At 36.4% G+C, this 23753-nt stretch overlaps 1 non-coding gene and 1 pseudogene across 1 annotated transcript; both read right to left on the bottom strand.

Moving 5' to 3' along the window:
- Positions 1–3057: 3057 nt before the first annotated feature.
- LOC133880996 (uncharacterized) overlaps positions 3058–23753 on the bottom strand; it is a 127749-nt pseudogene continuing 107053 nt past the window's right edge.
- On the bottom strand, positions 19073–19161 carry LOC133882983 (small nucleolar RNA Z221/R21b). Its single transcript, XR_009902796.1, has one exon. It is a non-coding gene; the product is annotated as a small nucleolar RNA Z221/R21b (small nucleolar RNA).

Below are 23753 nucleotides of genomic sequence, written 5' to 3'. Positions count from 1 at the left end.
ACATGTTCCTCTATTCTCTTGCTTTGTCCTTTTCTTGATTTCCATTTCTTCTTTTTGTTTCTTCTTCCTCCTTTTTTTTTTTTTTTTTTTTTTTTTTTAATAGTTTTTTTATTCTTTTACTTTATCTTTTTCTTTATTCCTACACCTTCATATCTTGCAAGTTTAGATATTCATTACATGACTCAGCAAAGTTAGAGTAATTCTAGAAGTCCATAATGTACGTGTTGCTCTTGTGTCCCTCAAAAAAAGAGAAGTATTTTAAAATCACTATTTGATTAAAATTCTATAGTGATCAATCACAAGCCCAATGGTGATTTTAAAAACCATATAATTTTTGAGTGACACAAGAGAGACTTCTAGCATTACTCCCAAAGTTAGCATCCAATATTATTGAAGTTTATCATCCATGACTATTAGGCCCGACCTAACTATCACTAAGATGGTCAAATGATTAAATTTCTACTTTCATAGACAAAACAAACATTTGATATGCCCCCAAAACTATGAAAGAAGCTAGTTATAATGAATTAACCTAATTGTTATTATTTTTTTCTTGTCTCCAAAACTTCAGCTTTGTTTGTTAAAAATTTCTGTTTTGTGTTTTTTATTTTCTCGTCTAAATACAAAAACATTAACAAACTATATATAAACACAAAAGTATACTCTTTAAAATACAAAACCAATTTTCACATTTATGTTACACCAAACCACTTTTTTAAACGAAAAACAAAAAATACCACCAAAAACACATTAACAAGCAGAGTCGCAATTTCTTTTTGTACATCCTCCTTTATTCTCTTGCTTTGTCCATTTCTTCGTCTTTACATCTTCTCTTCATTTCTTCATCCTACAATTTTTTTTTTCAAAAAAAAATTCACGTGCTCATTTATTCTCTTGCTTTGTCTTTTTATTTATCTCCACACTTTCTTTTCTTGCGAGCTTAAATGTCTATTGCAAGCCTCACCAAGTTAGCACCAATATTGAAGTTTATCATCCTAGCTTGAGTACTTGGCCTAACTATAATGGTTTATGAAGGATGAAATCTCAATTTCGTGGATTGAAAAAAAAAAAAAAAAAATTGTTACGCTCCCAAAATTATGACAAAAATTGGTTATAAACTTATAATAAATATAATGTTATAGAGGGTACGAAGAAGCAAGTGCAGGGTCAAGATAGACATTGTATGAGGAGTGCATGAAGAGATTAGAATTACAAAATAATATTATAAGAGAGCAACAACAGCTCAACCTTTGAATAAAGTTTTAACTATTAATTAGCCATTCTTGTTTGTTATTGTTATCATTCATTAATCTTTCATCACTAAGTGCTATTATTATCTTTAGCTAGTTATCACTCATCAACCTTGAAGATGAGTTGGGAAACTATTGTAAAAGCTTGTTTATTTAAAGGCATAGAGTTTATCCGTACATTCTCCTATTATTCTCTTGCTTAATCATTTTTTTTTTCTTTTTATATCTCTATACCTTGTTTTCTTTGGTACTCATAACATTTCTTTTTATTAATTGTTTTGATCAGCTTCATTAAATAAGCTCCACATCTTCTTGGTATTCATCTTTTAGTAAAAGATTTAGTGCACAAAATAAAACCAAAAATTTTAAAAAATATTTTTTTTTTTTTTTTTTTTTTTTTTTTTTTTTTTGTGGAAAGTTTGATCTCATATTTGATTCCCCCTTCTTGTTTCCCTTTTATAACATGAAGTTTAATCTATTTGGAAATCAGAGTGAGCCCGTTTTGATTACTATATGCACCTGCCTACAAACAGTTTTCAGAAGCAAATGTTATTGACACAATTCATTCCGCAAATAGATCTACGAATGAATGAACTGAAGGGAAGAAAAAAAAAAAGTGGGAAATTTGATAGAATCTAATAAGAATTTTAACACAATTCATTCCGCAAAGAAATAAGTCACATGATTTTAATAATAACAACAATAATAATCCTCATAAGAAAATGATTCGATTTTTTTGATAAATGAAGCTTGATTCGGTTTTGTTCAAACCAAAAAAAAAAAAAAAAAAATCACTGTTATGAATGAGAGATATACCTAAAAAGTACACAAATAATATTTTCCTAAAATGAATTAATAATCAATTGCTTATCGACAAAATTTTACATTTCTTTTTTTAAGTAAGTTTTGAATGTCAGACTTGTTATCATTTCTGGCTTTTATCACCAGATCGAGTTAGGTCGAATGGCACCATCTTTATGATTATAGACCATTTTTGTTAATTAAATTCGGCTAATACTAATTATGGCAGTGCCAGTGAAAAAAAAAAGAACAAAAAAAAAAGATGCAAGCTATTTAGTGCTATTATTAAGTCACTTTAATATTGCAAATACCATTAACACTGCCAATTTATTTTTTAGGAAAATGCTGCAATATTTACAAATTAGAGATTGTAGCAGCCCTCTCCAAGATTGTTCCCTACATTGTAGACCCTCTTACTGTCGAAACAGTAGCCGTTTGGCATGCAGTGCAGCTGGCTTGTGATTTGGGACTCCAAAATGTGCTCTTAGAAGGTGGCTCACTGAATGTAATTGCAGATTTGAAGGAGGGCCCTTGTGAGAGTGGTTGTGGACAACTAATTGCTGATACTTATATCGCCCTTTCTCGCTTAGTTCATTGTAATTTTCACCATATTAAAAGAGACGCTAACAGGGCGGCTCATTGTATGGCTAAATTTGCTCTCTCAATTGGTAGATAAAGTCCGGGTGAAGGATTGCCCTTCTATTTTCCAGCATATTGTACTTGCAGAGCAAGATGAAGATTTATGATCAATGAAATCATCTTTATCTCAAAAATAAAATTCAAATGAGGTAGCAATATATACATCATTAAATCTATAAAATTTAATATTAACCGTAAAATAGATTCTCTCAATTTCACATGGAGAATAATGCTTGGGACACATAACTTTTACTAAAGGCCCCTTACAAACTTATGCGGCAGTTCACATGAGTGTCATATCACATAACATGACTAAAAAAATTAAGCAACTGTGAAAATACCTAAACAGAGAGATAAGAGATCTTAAGTAATTGTATTCAAGTAATTATAAGCCAAAACAAGAAGAATAGTCCCACAACCAACATCCAGGCAAGGCATCTACCGGAGAAACATAAAGTACCTCCACTACTAATAGAGACAACCCTTCGTATCTATGTTTTCAATTTGCGTTTCTTGCATGAAGATTTTTAAAATTCATTCAATATATTCGATCTATAACAAAATGAAATTCTATGATGAAACGGTAACATAGGTACTCTGACCACATAATGAAACAAATTTACGTACATAAGCACCAATTTTTTTAATAGGCCCGCACCTACATCAACAACTCTCTCTCTTCTTTGTGTCTCCCTCTCGCAATTTCTTCGGTACATGCAAGCATGGAAAGTATTTGGTAAGAAGAACGAGTGGTTTGGTGTTAGACACCTACGCCCACTACTCTGAATTTGTCCTAAAGGCTACATTGTGCTCGTTAACTTTTGTTTACAATACATATGTTCTTATTTATAGTTGAATAAATCGACTTATACAAATAAATTTAAATAGACTTATACAAGAAAACATATCGATTTCTTCAGTTGCTTTGGTTTTTCATTATTTGGTGTTTGATGGATCTCATGCCTTGGTTTTGGATTTGTTGGATTTCGTATTTGGTAAGTAGATTTGCTGGCTTGTTGGGAAGCGATTTCACAACTTTGTCATCTTCAAGTTACCTGATTTGACAGGACAGTACGACCTCTAGTGTCAGTGTATATAGTAGGGACCACCTGACAAATTTGCTTATGAATGTGAGCTAATTTTGAGAACACCACATGCATACACAGGCATTTATTCACACTCGAGGCAATTGCACTCATCATGTATACACAACAAACATGATGAGTTAGAGGGAGAGAGAGAGAGAGAGAGAGAGAGAGGTCATTTGAAAGGATTTCTTTTCGAAACTACAGTCACAGAAAATAAAAGATCAAAATTCTTCACCCAGACGTTCAAGACTACCACAGTGGTTTCATCTTATATATGATTCTGATTACGTACGACTATCAACAATGTAAGTGGGAAATCCGTTGCTTTTTGTAAGACGAGTCCAAAGCACAACAAGATGTTATAATATATTAAATGGTCTGATAAAACAACACAATTCCTTAAATGAAATAAGCAAATGATGATTTTATAAAAAATTCCACAGACATTTTAGATACAATATGTTTTTTTTTTTTTGATAAGTAATTTAGATACAATATGTAAGATCTAATATCATAAACTTTTCAGATATTGATTGAATATTCTTGCATTTAGTCCAAATATTAAATTTATATCACTGCTTAGTTTTCACAATATAAACATCAAAATTAATACAAGAAAAAAAGAAAATTCTATAGACAGGAAAATATCATTCAGCATTTGTTTATGAAACCTCAAAGACAGAAACATAACAAGAACATAATACCAACCTTGATGAAGTACTGGTACATACCATGTGGCGTTTCATGTTCCCATTGCACCCTGACAAGGCGTTGAGAAGTGAAAAAAGTAAATAACGTAATATATCTGATTAAAGGGTTGCTCACTTACCTTAAAAACAATAGAAACGGTTATTTACTAACATTCTGAACTATATGACATTTCACTTTCTTGAGCAATTCTTGTTATGATAAGACTAGGAAGAAAGAAAGACAAGAAGAAATGAGTAAATAATCATGACTATGAAAAAAAAAATGGCATATAGAAGATGCAATTCCTAATTTGGAAAAAGTTGCATTCATCAGAATTTTGAAAAGCCAGATTCGATTCAATACAGCAGTTTTATATGATACAGCCTATGCACTTTTTTGCAGAAAACATTCAAATAGAAACAGTGTTTCTGGCTTTATTCAATTTGAACCAGTATGACATTAATGGAGAATAACCTTTCAAATAGAAATGCACTATCAGCATTTCTTATAAACATGTAAAAAACTACGCAGGAGAAGAAAGAAACAATTACCCATCAAGGGGATTCACCAAAAGCTAATTTGTTGATCCTGTGACTGATCTGTCTCATGCACAAGAAAGTTAAAACAGTAGTGATCGAAATCAAATTTAGAACATAATACTCAAGGAAAAATGATAAAGCTATGTCAAAATTCCATACTCAAGGTAATCTTACATTATAACTACCCTGTTGGAAAGCCAGCAAATCGTGTCCATGAACATTTGACTGCTGAAAGCTTTTCGCAAGTGCAAAATCAAACTTTCCAGCAACTTTATTTACTTAAAGAGATCCATGAATATTACAAGCTTCACCTTCCTCATCCTTTAGCTTTTGGATAAAACCTTCTCGTTTGCACTGAAAGCCAAAGGGCAAATAGGAAAGTAAAAAAAAAAATGAGCATTGAAATTTTTTCAGTTCAGCATTGAGCACTGAGCATTTTTCAGTTGAAAACATAAAAGTTTAAACACAAACTGCACAAGATAACTGAAAAAATAAAAGTTTAAACACAAACTCCACAAGACATTGTTGGACAAATTTAAACACAAACTGGAAAAGGCTTCTACCATAGCTATATGTCGAGTTATGCACCCATTGCATAGCATAAGCACCATTCACCTAAAAAATGCTCAGTGCTCAATGCTGAACTGAGCATATGCGAGGCCTATCTTTCACCTAAAATTTGGATCACTTTATAACAATTTATGAACATGAAGTTGAACTGCAAAGACCATTAGTTTAGCCAATGGAAGTAGTAACATCACAAGTTTAGTCAAGTCTTAATTCTTAATAATTTAATTATCAGTTGACAAAATGTCTCAGCAAGCGCATTGATCTGATTAGAACCAGATACGGTGAAAAAAAATAAAAGTGCCATCTACAGAGAACATATATTAACACATACAAATATTCAGTGGTAAAGAGTATTGAAGAGGAAAGACCACCGTCTCGCGATCTTCAAAACTTTTTATACGAAAAAAGAAAAGAAAAGAAACACATAGCACACATAAACACAACATAAAAACTGAACTCATGCTGGCTGGCTAGTTAGAGAAACCAGGCAGACTAGCAGGCCTGCTTTGCTTTGGATAAATTTTTGACACAAAAAGAATATCTCCAAAAGAATAGAAAAATGGGGTAAGAGAAGATAAAAAAGAAAGCTTTTTTTTTTTTATTATTATTTTTAATATAAGTAAACGAGATATTATTGAAAAGCGCAAAATGTGCAACCTAAATACACATCATGTATACAAGAGAAAAACCTAGCTATAAACAGAAAGATGGTTAAGAAATCAAAAAAACCAAGCACATTAAGATCTAGAACACTTGTCTAATGAAAAAAGTTTTGACAAAGAAACACTTTAGTTCCACTACCGTTCTTTTGCGGTCTTCAAAACTTCTATCATTTCTTTCCCTTCAAAGACACCACAAAAACAGGACAGAACCATCTTCCACACTGCTGCACCTAATGGACTGCCGCACACCCCTTTCCAACAAGCGAGAAGATTTACTACTCTTTTAGGCATAATCCAAGCTAATCCAACACAGCTGAAAATAGCATTCCATAAGATACTGGCAATGTCATAGTGGAGTAGAAAATGATCCACACACTCCCCACTCCTCTTACACATACAACACCAATTAACCATAATAACATAAATTTTAAGGTTATCTATGGTGAGGATCTTCCATAGGGTGGTTGTCCAAGTAAAGAACGCCCGCTCAAAGGGACCTTACTCCGCCAAATACACTTCCAAGGGAAGGGAGTGTTATCATGAGGTACAAGTTATAAAAAGATCTAACGGTACACATCTCTCTCTTGATTGGAAGGGGCCCAACGAAGCTTGTCTTCCCCTCCTCGGCTCAATCTAAGAGAGAAACAAGTTATAGAATGAAACAAAGGCATCTACCTCCCAATCTTGAGCCGCTCTGATAAAGCTTACATTTCATTGATAGGAATTACTAGATAACTCCAAGTAATCTGCTGCAAAAGCAACTTTAACACAAGCAATACTATACAAAACCGGGAAAGCTTCCTTATGGGCCTAATCCCATACTACATGTCATGCCAGAATCTAATCTTAGAGCCATTTTTCACCTCAAATCTGGTATGACTAAATAATTCCCCCAACCCCTCTTGATAGTTTTTGTTAGATAATATACTTTCCATATAAGTGTGATTAGATATGGTAGGAGAATATATGAGATTGTATGATTTGATTGTAATTGATTATAATCAAATCAGAATTGAATACATTCAATTTTGATTTGATTTGATATTCTTTCATACCTTTTTGTACTCTTCTTATATCCCTATAAATACGGATCATTTGTATTGTAAACTCATCAATAGAAATAAGAATAAAATGTAGCATTTTGGACTTTATCCTGTAGACATAGGTCATAATAGACCAAACCACGTAAAATCTCTTTTATTTTGATAAGTAATTGTAATTCTATTCAATAAAAGCGCAGATGGACGCAACCCTTATACACGGGAAGTATACAAGAGAGCCCCTAAATGGGACGAGAAGAAAATAAATTTAAAAAGTCTATATAAGTAAAATCATACAAGCAATATGATGGGATGCTATCCAAATATATAACATATTAAGCAAATGTTTCCATAGCTCCACCAATGATGTCTCTACATCTTCAAAGAGCAGCGCATTCCGTTCACGCCAAATACACCACATTAAACACAAATGAGCTAACCGCCAAAATTCTTTAGCACAACCATACCCAACTAACGCACCCCAACTAGTCAACAACTCCAACACCGTTCGTGGCATAACACACTCTACCCCAAATAAGATAAGAATGTAACTCCAAAGATTACAAGCGACTTCGCAATGAAGCAACAGATGATCAATAGACTCCCTATTCTTCTTACACATACAACACCACTCAATCACTACGACATTCCTCTTACGCAAGTTATCATGCGTCAAAATTTTACCCAAAGCTGCTAACCATACAAAAAAAGTGACCCTAGTCGGAGCCTTAACACGCTAAATACTCTTCCACGGAAATGATGGGCCATTTTTCCTAATAAGCACTCCATAATAGGATCTCACCTCAAAAAACCCCTTTTAGAGGGGTTCCAAACTAACTTGTCGCCCTCTCCGTGTTGAACCGAAGTGGAGTAAAGCCGCTTGAAGAAAGAAAGAACCATCTCATCTCCCAATCCTGGATTTGCCTCGTAAAAAGAACATTCCAATGAATAACTCCGTTATGAACGACCAGGTTATCCACCACCGTCGCATCTTTGTTCCTCACAATACTAATCAAAACTGGAAAGCACTGCTTCAAAGATCTATCCCCACACCACCAATCATGCCAGAAACTTATATGTGACCCATCCCCCACCTCAAAACGAACAAAATTACAGAACTTCTCCCATCCCCTCCTAATATGTTTCCACACACCCACTCTAAAGGAACCTGACACCTCTTTCGAACACCACCCACCCTTTAGGCTCTCAAATTTTGCGTCAATCACCAAACGCCATAACACCTCTCTCTCCCTACCATATCTCCACAACCATTTTCCCAAAAGAGCTTGATTAAATTAGATGAAATTGTGAACTCCCAACCCACTTGAATGCAAAGGAGTACAAATCCTGTTCCATTTCACTAAATAAAATTTGGCCTCATCTCCAATACCACCCCAAAGAAAAGCCTTTTGAATTTTATCAAGACAATTAGCCGCCCTCACTGGAATAGAAAACAGTGACAAGAGATATGTAGGAAGATTGGAGAGCGTACTTTTAAGAAGAGTCAGCCACCCACCCTTTGACAAATACATACGCTTCCATCCAGCTAACCTTCTTTCCATTTTCTCAATAACACCATTCCAAATAGACACGGATTTGTAAGAAGCACCCCAATGGCAAACGCAAGTATGTCAAAGGCAAAGAAGCGACCCGACATCCAAGTAGGTGAGCCAACCTATCGACATCCTCTACCGCACCAATAGGAACAACTTTTGACTTTCCTAATCCTTAAGCCCGAAGCTGCCTCAAAGCATAGAAAGATACACCTCAGATGTCGAATCTGCTCCTCTTGGGCACCACAAAAAATCAACGTGTCATCAGCAAACAGTAAATGATTCACAACTAAAGCCTCAGACTCCCTGGATCCCACTGAAAACCCAGTCAAATTGTCCTAATCCAAAGCAGCAGTCAGCATCCGGCTCAAAGCCTCCATAACCACCACAAACAATAAAGGAGAAAGAGGATCTCCTTGTCGTAAACCACGGGAGCTATAAAAAAAATCCCGACAGGGTTCCATTCACAAGAAAAGAAAATCTCACCGTAGAAATACAAAAACGAATCCAAGCCTTCCATTTTTCCCTAAAACCAAAACGGTGTCGCAAATAGAGCAAGAAATCCCAATTCACATGATCATAAGCCTTCTCCATATCCTACTTACTAGGGGTGGGCACGGGGCAGGGCGGGGCGATTTTCCGCCCATTTTGCCCAAGCCCCCCAGCCCTGCGGGTTGCTTGTTTTGAACCCGTGAACCGCAATGCTTAGGAGAAAACCGTGAGGTGCGGGTACACTGTGGGGCGGGTATGTTCGGGGCGGGGGTGCAGGTTTGACAGGGTGGGGCAGGGCAGGTCCTTCTGAGTGGCATTTATGTAATATAACCAAAAAAAGGGGGATCATATCGGAGTGAAAAAATCTAAACCGTATGAAGTAATTTAACTAGAAATAGAGAAAATTGAAAACCTGAAATGGAATAAATAAATTCTCCATTGATGAACAGCTTGGTGAACTGAATGGGATCTTCACAAAAGAGTCCAAGCCATCATTGTAACTCCTCCAATCTAATCTCTCTAAATATTTCTCTCACAAAGTCATAGACGTTTGTGAAGTAGAGCTCCTCCAACTGCAAGGGAAGGCTGTGATTCGTGAAGACTAGAAGAGACTAGAGAGCTTAGAAAAATGAAGAGAAGACTCGTAAGAGGAATTGTGCAGCACTAGAAGAAAAGAAACAAAAAAATGAGGGGGACGGGGGTGCTGCGGCGCTAGGGTTAAAGGGGGTAGGGTTTATTTTTTTTTACTTATTTCTCTACGCGGGGCGGGGAGGGTCCCCGGTTTTAAAAAAAAAAAACCAGGACCCGCAACCCACCCCGTGCGGATTCCTTAATTTTGGACCCGTACCCACAATAAAAACCGAAAAACCGGTGCTTCACGGGTCGGGTCTTGCGGGTCGGATCAGTTTCTGCGAGTCCTGCACACCCCTGCTACTTACACAGCAACCCAAGGTCCCCTAATCGGATTTGACTATCCACACATTCATTGGCAATAAGCACTGAGTCCAATGTTTGTCGACCACCAATAAACGCATTCTGAGAGTTGGAAATAATCTTGCCCAAAACTGATTTAAACTTACTCACGAGGACCTTTGAAATAATCTTGTAAATCCCCCCTACCAAACTAATAGGGCGATAATCCCTCACATCCATGGCACTAGCCTTTTTAGGAATCAAAGAAACAAAAGTAGCATTAAAGCTCTTTTCAAACTTGCCTCGAGCATGAAATTATGCAAAAACAGCCATAATGTCAGTTTTTAAAAAATCCCAACACTTCTAAAAGAAAGCCAAAGTGAAGCCGTCTGAACCCGGCGCCTTATCTCCATTCAAATCCCTGATCACATCCCACACCTCCTCCTCCTCAAACGCTCTTTCTAGCCAAATACTCTCATCCGCATCAATGTTTAAAAAAGATAGGCCCTCCACCCTAGGCCGCCAAGAGCAATTCTCAAAGTACAGATTGTTGTAATATTGGACTATATGCTCCTTAATCTTCGCAGGATTCCTAGAAATTGTGCCATTAATACTCAAAGAGTCCACTTGATTGAATTTACGATGTGAGTTGGTCATCCTGTGAAAAAAATTGTGTTTTTGTCCCCCTCCTTCAACCACAAAGTTCTAGATTTTTGCCTCTAATTCATTTCCTCAAAAAGAAGTCTTTTCCAGCTCTCTCGACATATCTACCTTTCGAAACTTCTCGTCCTCCTCTAAGCCACGGCATTCCAGCTCTTGAATACCCTCCAATAATTCTTTTTTCTTCTTCCCTATATCACCAAACACTTCTTCATCCCATTTCTTCAAATATGTCTTCAATGCCTTCAATTTATTAGCCAAAATGAAACTTGGCAAACCAGAAAACTCATAAGACATCCACCATTTTTTAACCTGCTCAACAAAACCCTCATATATATATATATATATATATATTTTATAGGTAAAACTAGAGTATAAAGAGAGCATGCGCATCCGGGGAAATAAAAAATAAATTTAATGGGCCATTAGCGTCAACTTAATACCCTAAAAAATAATAATAAAAATACATATATAATTTTTTAAAAAAAATATGCCATTAGCGTCGACCTAAAAAAAATTTTAACACGCCATTAGTAATTTATACACATTTTGTATATATTTCATAATTTATACACGAAAGAAAAGGATAAAACATAAAATAGATGGGGAACTTAGCACAATTCAAGCTTAGCATAATCCAACACAATATATTTACTTTAGTAGCCTAAAACTAAGGTTGGAAAGTGTTTTTGTTTCTCGGCACTCTCTTATAATATGTCTTAGTAATTTTCAAAATCACATTGAAAGATTTACAAAGTTCAAACAGAGAACCAAATAAAATAAAATTAGCCACTTTGATATCAAAGTATCAATCCACTTCCAAGAAGGGTTGCATGAAATTAAAAACTTGTACAAGGCAACGTGAAAGAGTTAAATATGAGTAAGTTTACCCACCTCAACCAGATATGGAACTGAGAAATATAGGTCTCCAAAGTAATCTTGCCAAGAAACCAAGTAAATCCAAGTAGAACAATAAAGTACCCTCAAAATATGGCAGCGGAATATATTTAATTATACAGGGGGTAGGGTAGTTCAAGGATTGAATCGTTTCATTATTCAGTTAAGAAAACATACTCAAAGAAAGATATACCTGAGTTTTTGAGCCATCAGGGTCATTTAAATGATCTGAAGTAAATTGGTGGCCAACATCGAGAGCCAACAACCTAAAGATTCCAACATATTGAAGAAAAGCAACAACATGATAAGCAACAGCTAGCTAGATTGGTCAAATATGTTACAAAGAAAACACATGGGAAATTACCGCAGCAATAGATGGGATATCTGATCAACCAGGAGACCCATGTGAGACATCCATTCCCAACATCAGTGTAGTATCATTTATCATAGGAATACATGAGTAGTGCTCTTTGTCCAACAAAGAATTTATCTAGCGTCGACAACAAAGAAAAAATAGCAGTAGAAAGAATCATTAATAGTACATTATTGGTGAATAAGGATACTAAGCTTTCAAGCTTCTACATTTACCTTATAGTTTATTTTGAGAAGCATATTCGTAAGATATTGATAAATAACAAACCAAAACATACAATGCCAATGATTGCATGCTTTATGGGAAATAACTATCTCCAAATCATTGCCCTCCATAATCAAAGTTCTTAAACATATTTCTCAATTAACAAAGTGAGCAAGACCGAGCAATTAGACCAGGATCTACATAATTAGGACAATGCTATACTCTATAGTTACTGATTAACATATTTTTTGATGAATTATAAGATTTGTAATTTCACTGTAGACTGCAGGTCCTCTTCCCTAACAATAAAAAATAGAGGGCTTTCTTGCTGTCTTGATTTTCATCTATTACTAAATCACTTCAAAAATCATTAAAAATAAAAAGAGTTAAATGCAAAATTTACACTCAAAATGAATTCATTTGAGAACTACTCAATATCTGCAGGTCCTCTTCCCTAGCAATATCTGTATTCTTTCAGAATATAATAGGTTACTACTCAAAATGCACATAAATCCCCAGGATTAGTTTAGGAAAAAAGAAAAAAACAACGAAAACACCAAAGCCAACTCCACAATTGAGGTTTCCACCTCAATTCATGATAGCCCCTCATTAACAACCAACAGAAACATAAAATTTCCAAAGCAAACTTGTAAGCTAACAAAGAGTTAACACTGAACCACATGTTACCTTGCATTGAAATTTTGGTGTCTTTGTTGCATGCTGCTGTTTGGAGAATTGAAGTCAAGAAGATAATAAATACATTATTCAGTGGTATTTGTGCAATTGTTGAGTTCTGTAATTGTTGAATTCTTTCACTAAAATAAATTTTCCCTCCTATTTGAGAATCTTCAACCTTCCCTTTCACTTCGTCCAACATTGATGAGTCAGAAGAACTTTTAAAGATTTATAAGGAATTATCTTTCATTGTGTCTAAATTGTTTGTTGGGTAGATATATGCTAGTGGTGTCACCTAATGCGTAAATTATTGTAACATTAAAAATGATTCGAAAAATATTTTTTGGTGTTTGAAATTACTTCATTAAAAAGTGCAAAGGAACAACCCAAGTACACAAGAATTATATAAGAGAAACACCAAAAGGAGAAACAAGAAAATCACAAAAGCTAGAAAAATGAAAGCAATCCAGGCAGCCATCTATAATAAAGGGTATTGAAGAATAAAGCTTTTAATTCAACCACCGTCCTCTTGAGGACCATTACCTCTTGTTAAACACATCATCAACAGATTTGCTACACGGCCGCAGTGACATCAATAAATTATCATACATTGAAGCCTCTCTATGAATTACTTCTTCTTCCGAAACTACACTGCTAGCTTGCTCTTTCGATGACTCTTCTGCATTAAAAAATTTGTTTCAAGTATTAATTCTAAATTTCTAATACTGAGACGGCTACAAACTAATCCATTCTTCTCATCCCAAATAAATACAAAGGTTTAAACCCCACAATTAAAAAATCCATAAGTTAAAGGAAAAAAAAAAAAAAAAAAAACAATATCATCCAATTAAAATCCGAAAAGCAATTGAATAGATAAGATGGAGGGCTTAACGTGCCTGAGGAACTGGGCAAGGGATTACGAGGTGGCTTTTCCTGAATAAGTCAACTCTTAGTTACATGCTTACTCAAGCCAGACTTCATATTGAGTCTCTTCAATCCTACTTAAACGCAAATACGCATTAACAATCAAGCAATAAGCAAATAAAATTTAGAAAAAGAAATACAGAGAGAGAGTTGGAAAGACTAACCTCGATTGTCTTCTGGCTTCTTCTTTAACGTTTTAGAGGGAAAAAGTGAATGAAACAGGTGTGTTTTCCGGGACTGAGTCTGAGAGCGTGTTTTCCCCCTTTGGCCGATGGTTTCACTTGATAGGGACTTAGGGAGGTGCGCTACTTCTTTCAGGGTTTAAAGACTAAAATCGTGAACCGTAGATTAAAGACTAAAATCAAATGCGCGAAAGTCGAAACCCTTGCCAACTAAATCGCCTAATACATTAACAAGAAAAACCCAACGAAAACCTCCATTAAAAAAATTAGCTAACATACATGTATAAGTTCCTGTTTCTATTGGGGCTCGAATCAATAAACCCTAGAATAATATCTACCACAAGAACAACAGAATCGACATGAAGGTTTTAGGAAACTTTTCTTTTTCCAGAGAAAAAAAAAAAACAAGAGAGATTAACGCATACCTTTCGACACGACCACATTCTCTCTCTCTCTCTCCAGCTCGTTCTCTCTTTGTGGAAGATGAACACATGGAAGGGGGAGCTTGAGATGTCCCTCTCTCTATCTCTCTTGGGGTTGCAGCAAACCGAATAGAGAGAGAACCCCGGTTGAGAAAGAGAGAATTAGGGCAAAGGATGGATTGAGAAAGAGAGAATGGGAGGAAGAGATAATTGGTGAAGAAACCAAAGGAAGAGGGAGCGGGATATTAAAAAAATTTGTGCGAAAATTTCAGAAATCGCGCCATTAGATGTCGCATTGTTTTTCGGATGAAAATGGCATGTTTTCTAAACCGCGTCAACTTTAGAGCACCAGCAACAAATAACTAATCATTTTTTTTTATTATTTTTAGAGAAAATTTAAGGAATCAAATCATTTTTTTTTCTATACAAAAGCACTCCACAAACGGTTTCCCTTTATCTTTCCATATATATTAAAATAATATTTTTTTTTATCTTTTACTTTAGTTTTTTTATTCATTTCTTTTATTCTCTCTTTATCTATTACTTTAGCTTTTTTTGATTATTCAAATATTGTATTGGGAAGCTACAGTACTTCCCAATGTATTGGAATTTAGAGCACTAGTAGCATATGCCCTATAAGTAGTTATGCTCCCTAAAATAGGGAAAATTTGAAAAAAGTCACAAAAAATCAAGCTACGACAGTTACCCTATTTTAGAGGGTCATCCTTGGGAAGCACTGTAACTTCCCTATACAATATTTTAATAATAATAAATAAAAAAAAAAAAAAAAAACTAAAGTAAAAGATAAAGAGAGAGAATAAAAGAAATGAATAAAAAACTAAAGTAAAAGATAAAATATATATATATATATATATATATATATATATATATATAATTTTAATATATTAGGAAAGATAAATGAAAACTGTTGTGGAGTGTTTTTGTATAGGGAAAAAAAAGTGATTTAATTCCTTAAATTTTCCTTAAAATAGAGAAAATAGTTGGGTATCTGCTACTAGTGCTCTTAAGCATTCCTAGCAGCTTCCCTAAAGATTGCATGTTCCCTAAATTTTATGAAAAATTTCAAGAAAGTCACAAAAATCATTCGACAGCAGTTTCCCTAAATTTTCTAATCCTTATGAAGTGAACAGTGCTTTCACATTTTTTTATTCATAAAAAATTCTCTCTCCTCTCTCATAGTTGCCTCTCTCCTCTCACACTTCACCCCATGCCACCTCGTCGTCCATCCATCTCCGCCTCTCAGATCCCAAACAAGAAGTCTCTCAGTCCGTTAAGGACGCCATCTCAGTCTCCTCCCCTAAACCCCCCTCGGAGTCTTCCATCTCCAAAACCCTGACAGTTCAGTCCAAAGCAAATTGATCTTCGCCAATATATTCTTTTTCAGGACAATCGATGGGGAGGATTTCACGATCGAAGAAGCGAACATCGAGGAGATCCAACGAGCCTTCACCACACACAATCCAATGGGCGCCCGATGACTGCTCCTCGTCGCGGAGAGTGGTGTCGAAGATGCGGATGTACTTAAGGTCCAAGATGCGATTGGGGACGTAACCTGGGCGGCGCCTGGTGGTCGGTTTTGTTGTTGCTGGCGGCGGTGGCGGGTCATGTTGGTGGGAACAGGAGACGGCGGTTTTTCTGGTGCAGGCGTGGGTGGGGCCGACCGAGGGGGCTGATTGGGGTTGAGGAGGGCCATGGCCGGTCTGAATCTTGCGGGAGACAGCAGGGAGAGAAGAAAATAAATTAATAAAAAATCAAAATTAAAAAATTAAAAATTATATTTTAATGTTATAGGGGAAAATATTGGGAAGCTGCTGTAGGATATTTTTGAGAGGGAAGCAAAAAGTGTTTTTGTTCCCTATATTTGGGGAAAATGATTGGGAAGCTGCTAGGAATGCTCTAATAAAAGTCGATGTTGATATTAATTTAATTTTTTTGTAACTTATTAAAAAATCAAATTAGCATATTAATATTGTTTCAAAAATAAAACCTGTAGTAAAAAATTAATTTTTTTAATATTTTTTTAATATATATATACACCACTTATAAATTTCTTATATATATACATATATTTTAATTTTTTTTTTTTAAAGTTTCATATATAGATTTTGACAATATTTTTATGGACTAAAGAGTTCAAAGTTTGTCCCAAAATATATAGAGTCTGATTGATAATTTGATTTTCGATCAATCAATAGGATAATACAAATTCCTGTAAGTTTAATCCATCAAATGTTCATTCGGTTAGACAAATGCATTAGGATTGATCAGAAAAATGCAGTATAATCGATCAGACAAATGCACTATGATCGCTCATACTAATGCATAGGGATAATACAAAATCCAAATAATTTGATCGATCAGACTAATGCACTAGGATCAATCGGATGTTCGATCTAATCTTCAATGGTGTCAAGCTTGATCGATTCTATATAAGATCATGGTTTCTTTGAGACATGGATGTGGGGCTTACTGTGTAATGATATATAATACAAAATCCATATACTTCAGTTGATTGGACTAAAGTATTACAATCGATTGGATGTTCGACCAATTAAACCTTCAATCATGTCAAGTTCGATTGATTATTCAACTGTATCACGATAAATTAGATTGATCTTATCATAATTGATCGAACTAATACACATGCATCGATGATAAAAAAATAAAAAATAATGATAATAAATAAATAAAATCCATATAGTCCTATCAATCAAACTAATGCACTAAGATCAATCGGATTTTCAATCGAACCTTCAATTGTGTCGAGTTCAATCAATCATTCGATCGATCATACTAATGCAGAAGGATAATACAAATCCAAAGAGTTTGATCGATCAGACTAATGCACTAGGATTGATCGAACGTTCGATCGAATCTTGAATTATGTCAAGTTCGATCAATCCTAAATAAGGTCATGGTTTATTCGATCTTACAAGGATCAGATTAATGCATTAGTATTGATTGGAGTTCGATAAAACCTTTAATTGTGTCAAGTTCGATTGGATCACGATCAATCAGATTGATCTTATAATGATTAATCGGACTAATGTACAAGCATAAATAATGCAAAATCCACATAGTTCGATCAATCAAACTGATGTGTGATGATCGATCAGATTGATCATATCATTATTGATTGGACTAATGCACAAGGATTTTTTTTTTAAAAAAAAAAAAAAAAAAAAAAAAAAAAAATAGTAATTCAAAAGATTAGAAAATAGAAAAAAAAAATTAAAAAAAAGTAAAACTTTATAAATAATATGAAAATCAAAATTAATTTTTTGTAGAGTTTTTTTTTTCACCCCTTATTTTTTAATTTTTTGGTATATATGTATATGTATATGTATTTCTTTTTTTCTTTTTCATTTTTATGTTTTTTAATGAGACATATGACCACATGGCAGGTTTTGATTAGTTTGACATGAAATTATGTTCATGATACAAAATAAAACCTAGCGATAAAAAAATAAAAGTCGTTAAAAACCCAGAAATTGAAATGCCATTTAACACAAAAATTAAAAAAATAGAAAAACTTTACTGATAATATAAAAATAAGTACTTATTTCTATAGGTTTCAATTTTTTTTAAAAAAGTTTAATAGGTTTATATATATATATATATATATATATATATATATATATATATATATATATATATATATATATATATATATTGTTATCTAGGCTCATTAGTGTCGACCTAAAGTGGACGCTAATAATAGGTTTTCAGCGTCAACTCCTGCATGTTGACACTGATAACCTATTATCAGCGATGATACTTTTCAAATTTTTGTAAAAAGGATTTAATCTTTTTTATACATGGGTCATTAGCGTCCACCCCAGAGTCGACGCTAATGACCTATTATTAGCGTCGACACATATAAGTTGACGCTGATATTTTTCAATTTGTTCAAAAAAAATTATTTTATTGTTTATACATAATCATTAGTGTCGACCCTAGAGTCGACGCTAATGACCTATTATCAATGTCGACACCTATATGTTGACGCTGATAATAGGTTATCAGTATCGACCCCGATGTCGACGCTGATAGTTATTTATTAGCGTCGGCGAAAGTGGATGCTAATATTGAAATGTCGCTGATATTTCTCAACCCGCGCGAGACAAAATTTCCCGCCAGGTTATTAGCAACGACACATTAGCGTCGACAACAATATCGACGCTAATAGTGGAATTTTTTGGACAATTAGTGTCAACCCCACAGTCTACGCTAATAGTATCAGATGTGGACGTTTAGGGCTGAGCATGGGGCGAGGATGAGGTTTTTTTGACCTCGCCTCGTAGGGGTGCGGGTTCCCCAAAGAGAACCTGCAACCCGTGAAAAATCTAATGAAACCGTGCAGGATGAGGATAAACGGGGCGGGGATCCGTGGGTATGCGGGGATCCCTGGGGGTTAATACAGATTTTTTTTTTTTTTTTTTAAAAAAAAAAAAAAACTGAGTAATACAGATTTTTATCAGCACAGAGATCAATGGGTATGAGAAATTTATCAGCACAGATTGATTGTAAAAATCATCAGAGTGGTGCATGGCTATCCTCCCTCCTTCATACAAGGCAAAAGAATCAAATTAAACGGGAGAATGAGAGATATACCGATTGTGGGTGGCGGGTGCGGGCCGGTGAGGCGAGTGGGGTGCTACCGTGCTGCAGGGGGTGACGGTGAGGGCGTGACGTGAGGGCCGGTGAGACGAGTGGGGACCGTGGAGGCGTGGAGTGCTGCAGTGAATCCAGGGGAGTTAGGGAAAACTTAGGGTTAGAAACTTAGAAGAAGTTAGAACTGAAGGAAAGGAAAGTAAAAAAGAGTAAAGAAAGTGAAGTTTCTGTGTCTTTTTTTCGTTTTTCGTTTTTTTTTTTTTTCAAACTCTGCAGGGTGGGGCAGGGAACAGCGAAATTTCAAAGGCTCCCCCCAAAACCCGCTCCGCACCGTGCGGGGGGCCCAAATAAGGCCCCATGGGCCCGCACCATGGGTGCGGGTTTTAGTCTTTGCGGGGCGGGTATTGCGAGGATTTACTCACTCCTATGGATGTTGATAGTCAACTATTAGCGTCGACTGTCAAAGTCAATGTTGAAAGTTGACTATTAGTGTTGACTTTTAATAGTGTCGCCCCTTATGGACGAATTTCTTGGCTTGCAAATCTCTTTGACATGTTGTACCATGGTTTCAAGTTCCTCCTCCGGAGACTAGGCGTAAAGCCTTATTTTTCCTTGGTTTCAAGGGCCTCCTCCGGAGGCTAGCTGTAAGTTCCCTTATTTTTCCTTGGTTTCAACTTTCAAGTAAACCGGTCAAACCCTCAAAATTGTAAGGGAGACCAAAAAAAAAAAAAAAAATCGAAAGAGGCAGAAAAAAAAAATGCCCATAAAGAGATGTCAAAGTTGCCCACATTGTTTTGGCCCTTTGTTGGCCCTTTACTTGTATTCGGCCTTTGTGGTATTGTTTCAAATCCAAGCCCATTTTAGCCCATTATTGGCTTTCATATTTGGCCCATAGTTGGCACATTATTTTTACTTTGGCATTTGTGGTATTGTTTTAAGCCCATTCTCATTTTAGCCCTTAGTTGGCTTCCATGCAATGCCCATAGTTGGCCCGTTTCGGCCCAAAAGTTGCCGATGTTCAAAAGCCGCCGATGCTTCCAATTCTGGCGCCATTACCTTCTTCAGTGCTGTGTTCAATAAGCAAACTCAAGATTTCACAAGTTTCCACCTTGAGTTTGAGGGGGAATGTTAAATAATATATTTTCCATATAAGTGTGATTAGATATGATAGGAGAATATATGAGATTGTATGATTTGATTGTAATTGATTATAATCAAATCAGAAATGAATACATTCAATTCCGATTTGATTTGATATTCTTTCATACATTTTTGTACTCTCCTTATATCCCTATAAATAAAGATCATTTGTATTGTAAATTCATCAAGAGAAATAAGAGTAAAATATAGCCCTTTGAGCTTTATCCTGTGGACGTAGGTCATAAATTGAACCACGTAAAATCTCTTGTCTCTTTTCTATTATTTCGCTTTATTTAATTTTAGCTTTATGTTTTCTTTTGGTTTTCAATATTGAAGCCAGTAAAAGAATTCAAGCTAAAAATGTAGTATATTGATTTATATAATTGAAAAGGTTCTCTAATCCATGCATGGATAGCGACAAAAGCATAAATATAGACTTGAGGGGGAAAGGGCGAAATTGAACTGAATCTTTTTTTGGATTCGGATCCTCTCCAGTTCTAATGAATTGGAGATGAGCTGATTGATGGCTAGGATTTCTTTAAAGAGATCCAAGGCCATCAACCGGCCACATACTCAAGAAAAAATAAATCTAAATTAAACACACTGTCTCTGTCTCCTGTCCTTTCTTTCATTTCTTCCATCGTTCCCATTTCTTCCTCGTTCCTCGGCTCTCTCCAGCAGACTCACGAGAGAAATGCTAAGCATGAGACTTTCTTCCGTCTCATGTCTGTCCCTTTCCAGCGTGGCACTGTATTTTATTAAAAAAATGAAATCATTTTGCATTTCTCTAGTTTGACAGACCCAGACCCGCGTTTTCAACATTTCCCCCCAAAATTATCCCCCTTGCTCTTTCCCTCAAAAGTCTCCTTTCTCCCATATCCGGCCGATCTCCCCCTTCTCCGGCGTGTTATGAGGGCAGTGCTGTGAAGAGTGGAAGAGTGTGAAGAATAGAAGCTCATAGAAGATTATGGAAGAGGGATGAGTTCGGACACAACCCCTTGATACCAGGGCTCATGAGGTGTGGATGACTGACACTTGGAGCTCTCATAGTACAAGCTTGAGTGCGTGGCCAGCAGCTGAAGGAAGGCTAGGATTGTCATTTGTATTAAGTATAGGGTTTATTTGTCAATTGCTTTCAGTTATTTAATTCAGTTCGCATGTATTTCCTTAAATAACGCCAGGGAGGGCTTAGTGGGTAGTTATTGTTAATGGGGAAGTCAATTGTGGTTAGTGGGTGAAATGGGTAAACATGGGGAACCAAGTCAGATCATGGGGATCCATAGTTACTGTATTTAAACACTAAGCAACTAAATAAAAGGTAATCTGGAGATTCCACACATTGCCGCGTGCTTGTGTAGTTGGAGGATTAGCCCCTCGAAGTGCTAAGCTTTTATTTTATTTTATTTTTATCTAAAATCATAACAAGTGGTATCAGAGCCGTGTTCCTGCGACCATGGCGGAAGGAACTCGTGTGTCTCAGGTTTCAGAAGCATTATCCAAGTTGAAGGAAGAGTGTAAGGCCAAGAATCAAAGGGTGTCTAGATTGGCTGATTCTTTCAGCATGCAGCAGGAAGCTCTTGCTAAGTTGCAAGCTGAAAATAAGGCATTCCAGAGCCAGATGGAGGAAAGCCTGCATGTGATTATGGAGACCTTGGCCAACAAAGCCTCGGAACGTGTGGCGGGAAAAGTCATTGAACATGGAGAAACAAGTGGGGAACGTAGTACCTGCATACCTCCCACGGGGGAGGGGGAGACAGCTATTCCAAAGGCGACGGTGGAAGGGGAGATGTCTGCACCAAAGCCAAATAATTCCTTCATTCCATCGGCCACAAATGGTGGAGGAATAAATCCTCGGTCTGTCAACTTGGATTTTCCCAAGTTTGATGGAAGTGATCCAACTAATTGGGTGCTCAAGGCGCAACAATTCTTTGTTTTCGGCCAAATTCAGGACAATCAGAGAGTTCCCATATCTTACTTCCACATGGAAGGGAAGGCACTACAATGGTACAATTGGCTAATGGAGTCGGGTTCAGTTAGAAGTTGGGAGGAGTTCGTGGTGGCTTTAAAGATTAGATTTTCTCCATCGGCATATGATGATCCGGTGGGAGCTTTTACTAAGCTACAGCAACTATCAACGGTGGACGAGTACCAGTCTCAGTTTGAGGTGCTATCCAACCGGATACCAGGCTTGACAGAAGAGTTCCGGGTAAGTTCTTTCATTAGTGGCATTAAAGAGGAAGTACAAATAATGGTTACCATGCTTAGACCAACCACTCTCCCAAATGCGTTTGGTTTAGCTAGGTTACAAGAGCAGGAAATTTATAGAAGAAACCGAATTACTAAACCCCAACCCTTTGGTTCCAACTCATCTTATCCTAAAGCAACCACTTCACCCTACGACACCAAACCCAACAACTACCAGCCTACTTCCACTCCTCAGTCCCAACCTTATCCTAACCGAAATACCAGTTACCCTTATACCAATAACCCTACCTGGAAACCAACTATGCCTATAAGGAGGATCTCTCTAGCCAAATGCAAGAAATGAGGGAAAGAGGGTTATGTTATCATTGTGATGAGAAGTATCAACCTGGACACAAATGTAGTAAGCCTAGGTTATATGTGCTGGAAGGAATTGAGTGGGGGGAGAAAGAAGAATTAGTAGAGGAGGGAGTGCTGGAATTTCATGGGGAATAGAATCTGGGTGAAGAAGAGGAGGGAGAGCTGCTCGACATCTCTCTTTATGCTTTGGCAGGAACCCCTATGCCACGCACAATGAGGTTGGTGGGCAGGATCGGGTCTATAGAAGTGATCATCCTTATTGACACGGGGAGCACTCACAGTTTTGTGGATCCAAATGTAGCAAGGAAGGCCCAACTATTAGCTGACGAAATGGGGCAGCTAACAGATATGGTAGTAGATGGAGCTACCCTTTCTTGCCAGGGTCAATGTACGGCAGTGTCCATTTTCCTACAAGGGTGTTCTATCTCAGCCAACCTACACCTGCTGTCTCTAGGGGGTTGTGATGTGGTCCTAGGAGTGGATTGGTTGAGGGGTCTAGGGCTGATTTTATGGGACTTTGGAAACTTGACTATGAGATTCTTGTTTCAGCAAAGGAAGGTAACACTGCAAGGGCTCACACCAGCTCCTGACTTGCTGGAATCCAAGGATAGCATGCCCAAATCAGCAGAAGCTAGTTGCAAGGGGGTGTGAGTACAGCTTATGAAAGCCACAGTAGAACAACCACAACCAATGTTGCATCCGGCTGTCCAGGAGCTAATAGGGGCATATGCAGAAGTTTTCAAAGAACCAAAAGGGCTGCCTCCATCTAGGAGCCGTGACCACAGAATTTTGCTGAAAGATGAGGCTAAACCTACTTGTGTAAGGCCCTACCGCTACCCTTAC

The sequence above is a fragment of the Alnus glutinosa genome, chromosome 11, assembly GCF_958979055.1.
Source record: "Alnus glutinosa chromosome 11, dhAlnGlut1.1, whole genome shotgun sequence".
NCBI classification, from domain to species: Eukaryota; Viridiplantae; Streptophyta; class Magnoliopsida; order Fagales; family Betulaceae; genus Alnus; species Alnus glutinosa.
Note: the sequence above shows the minus strand (reverse complement) of the source record. Positions and strands in the feature narration are given on the sequence as shown.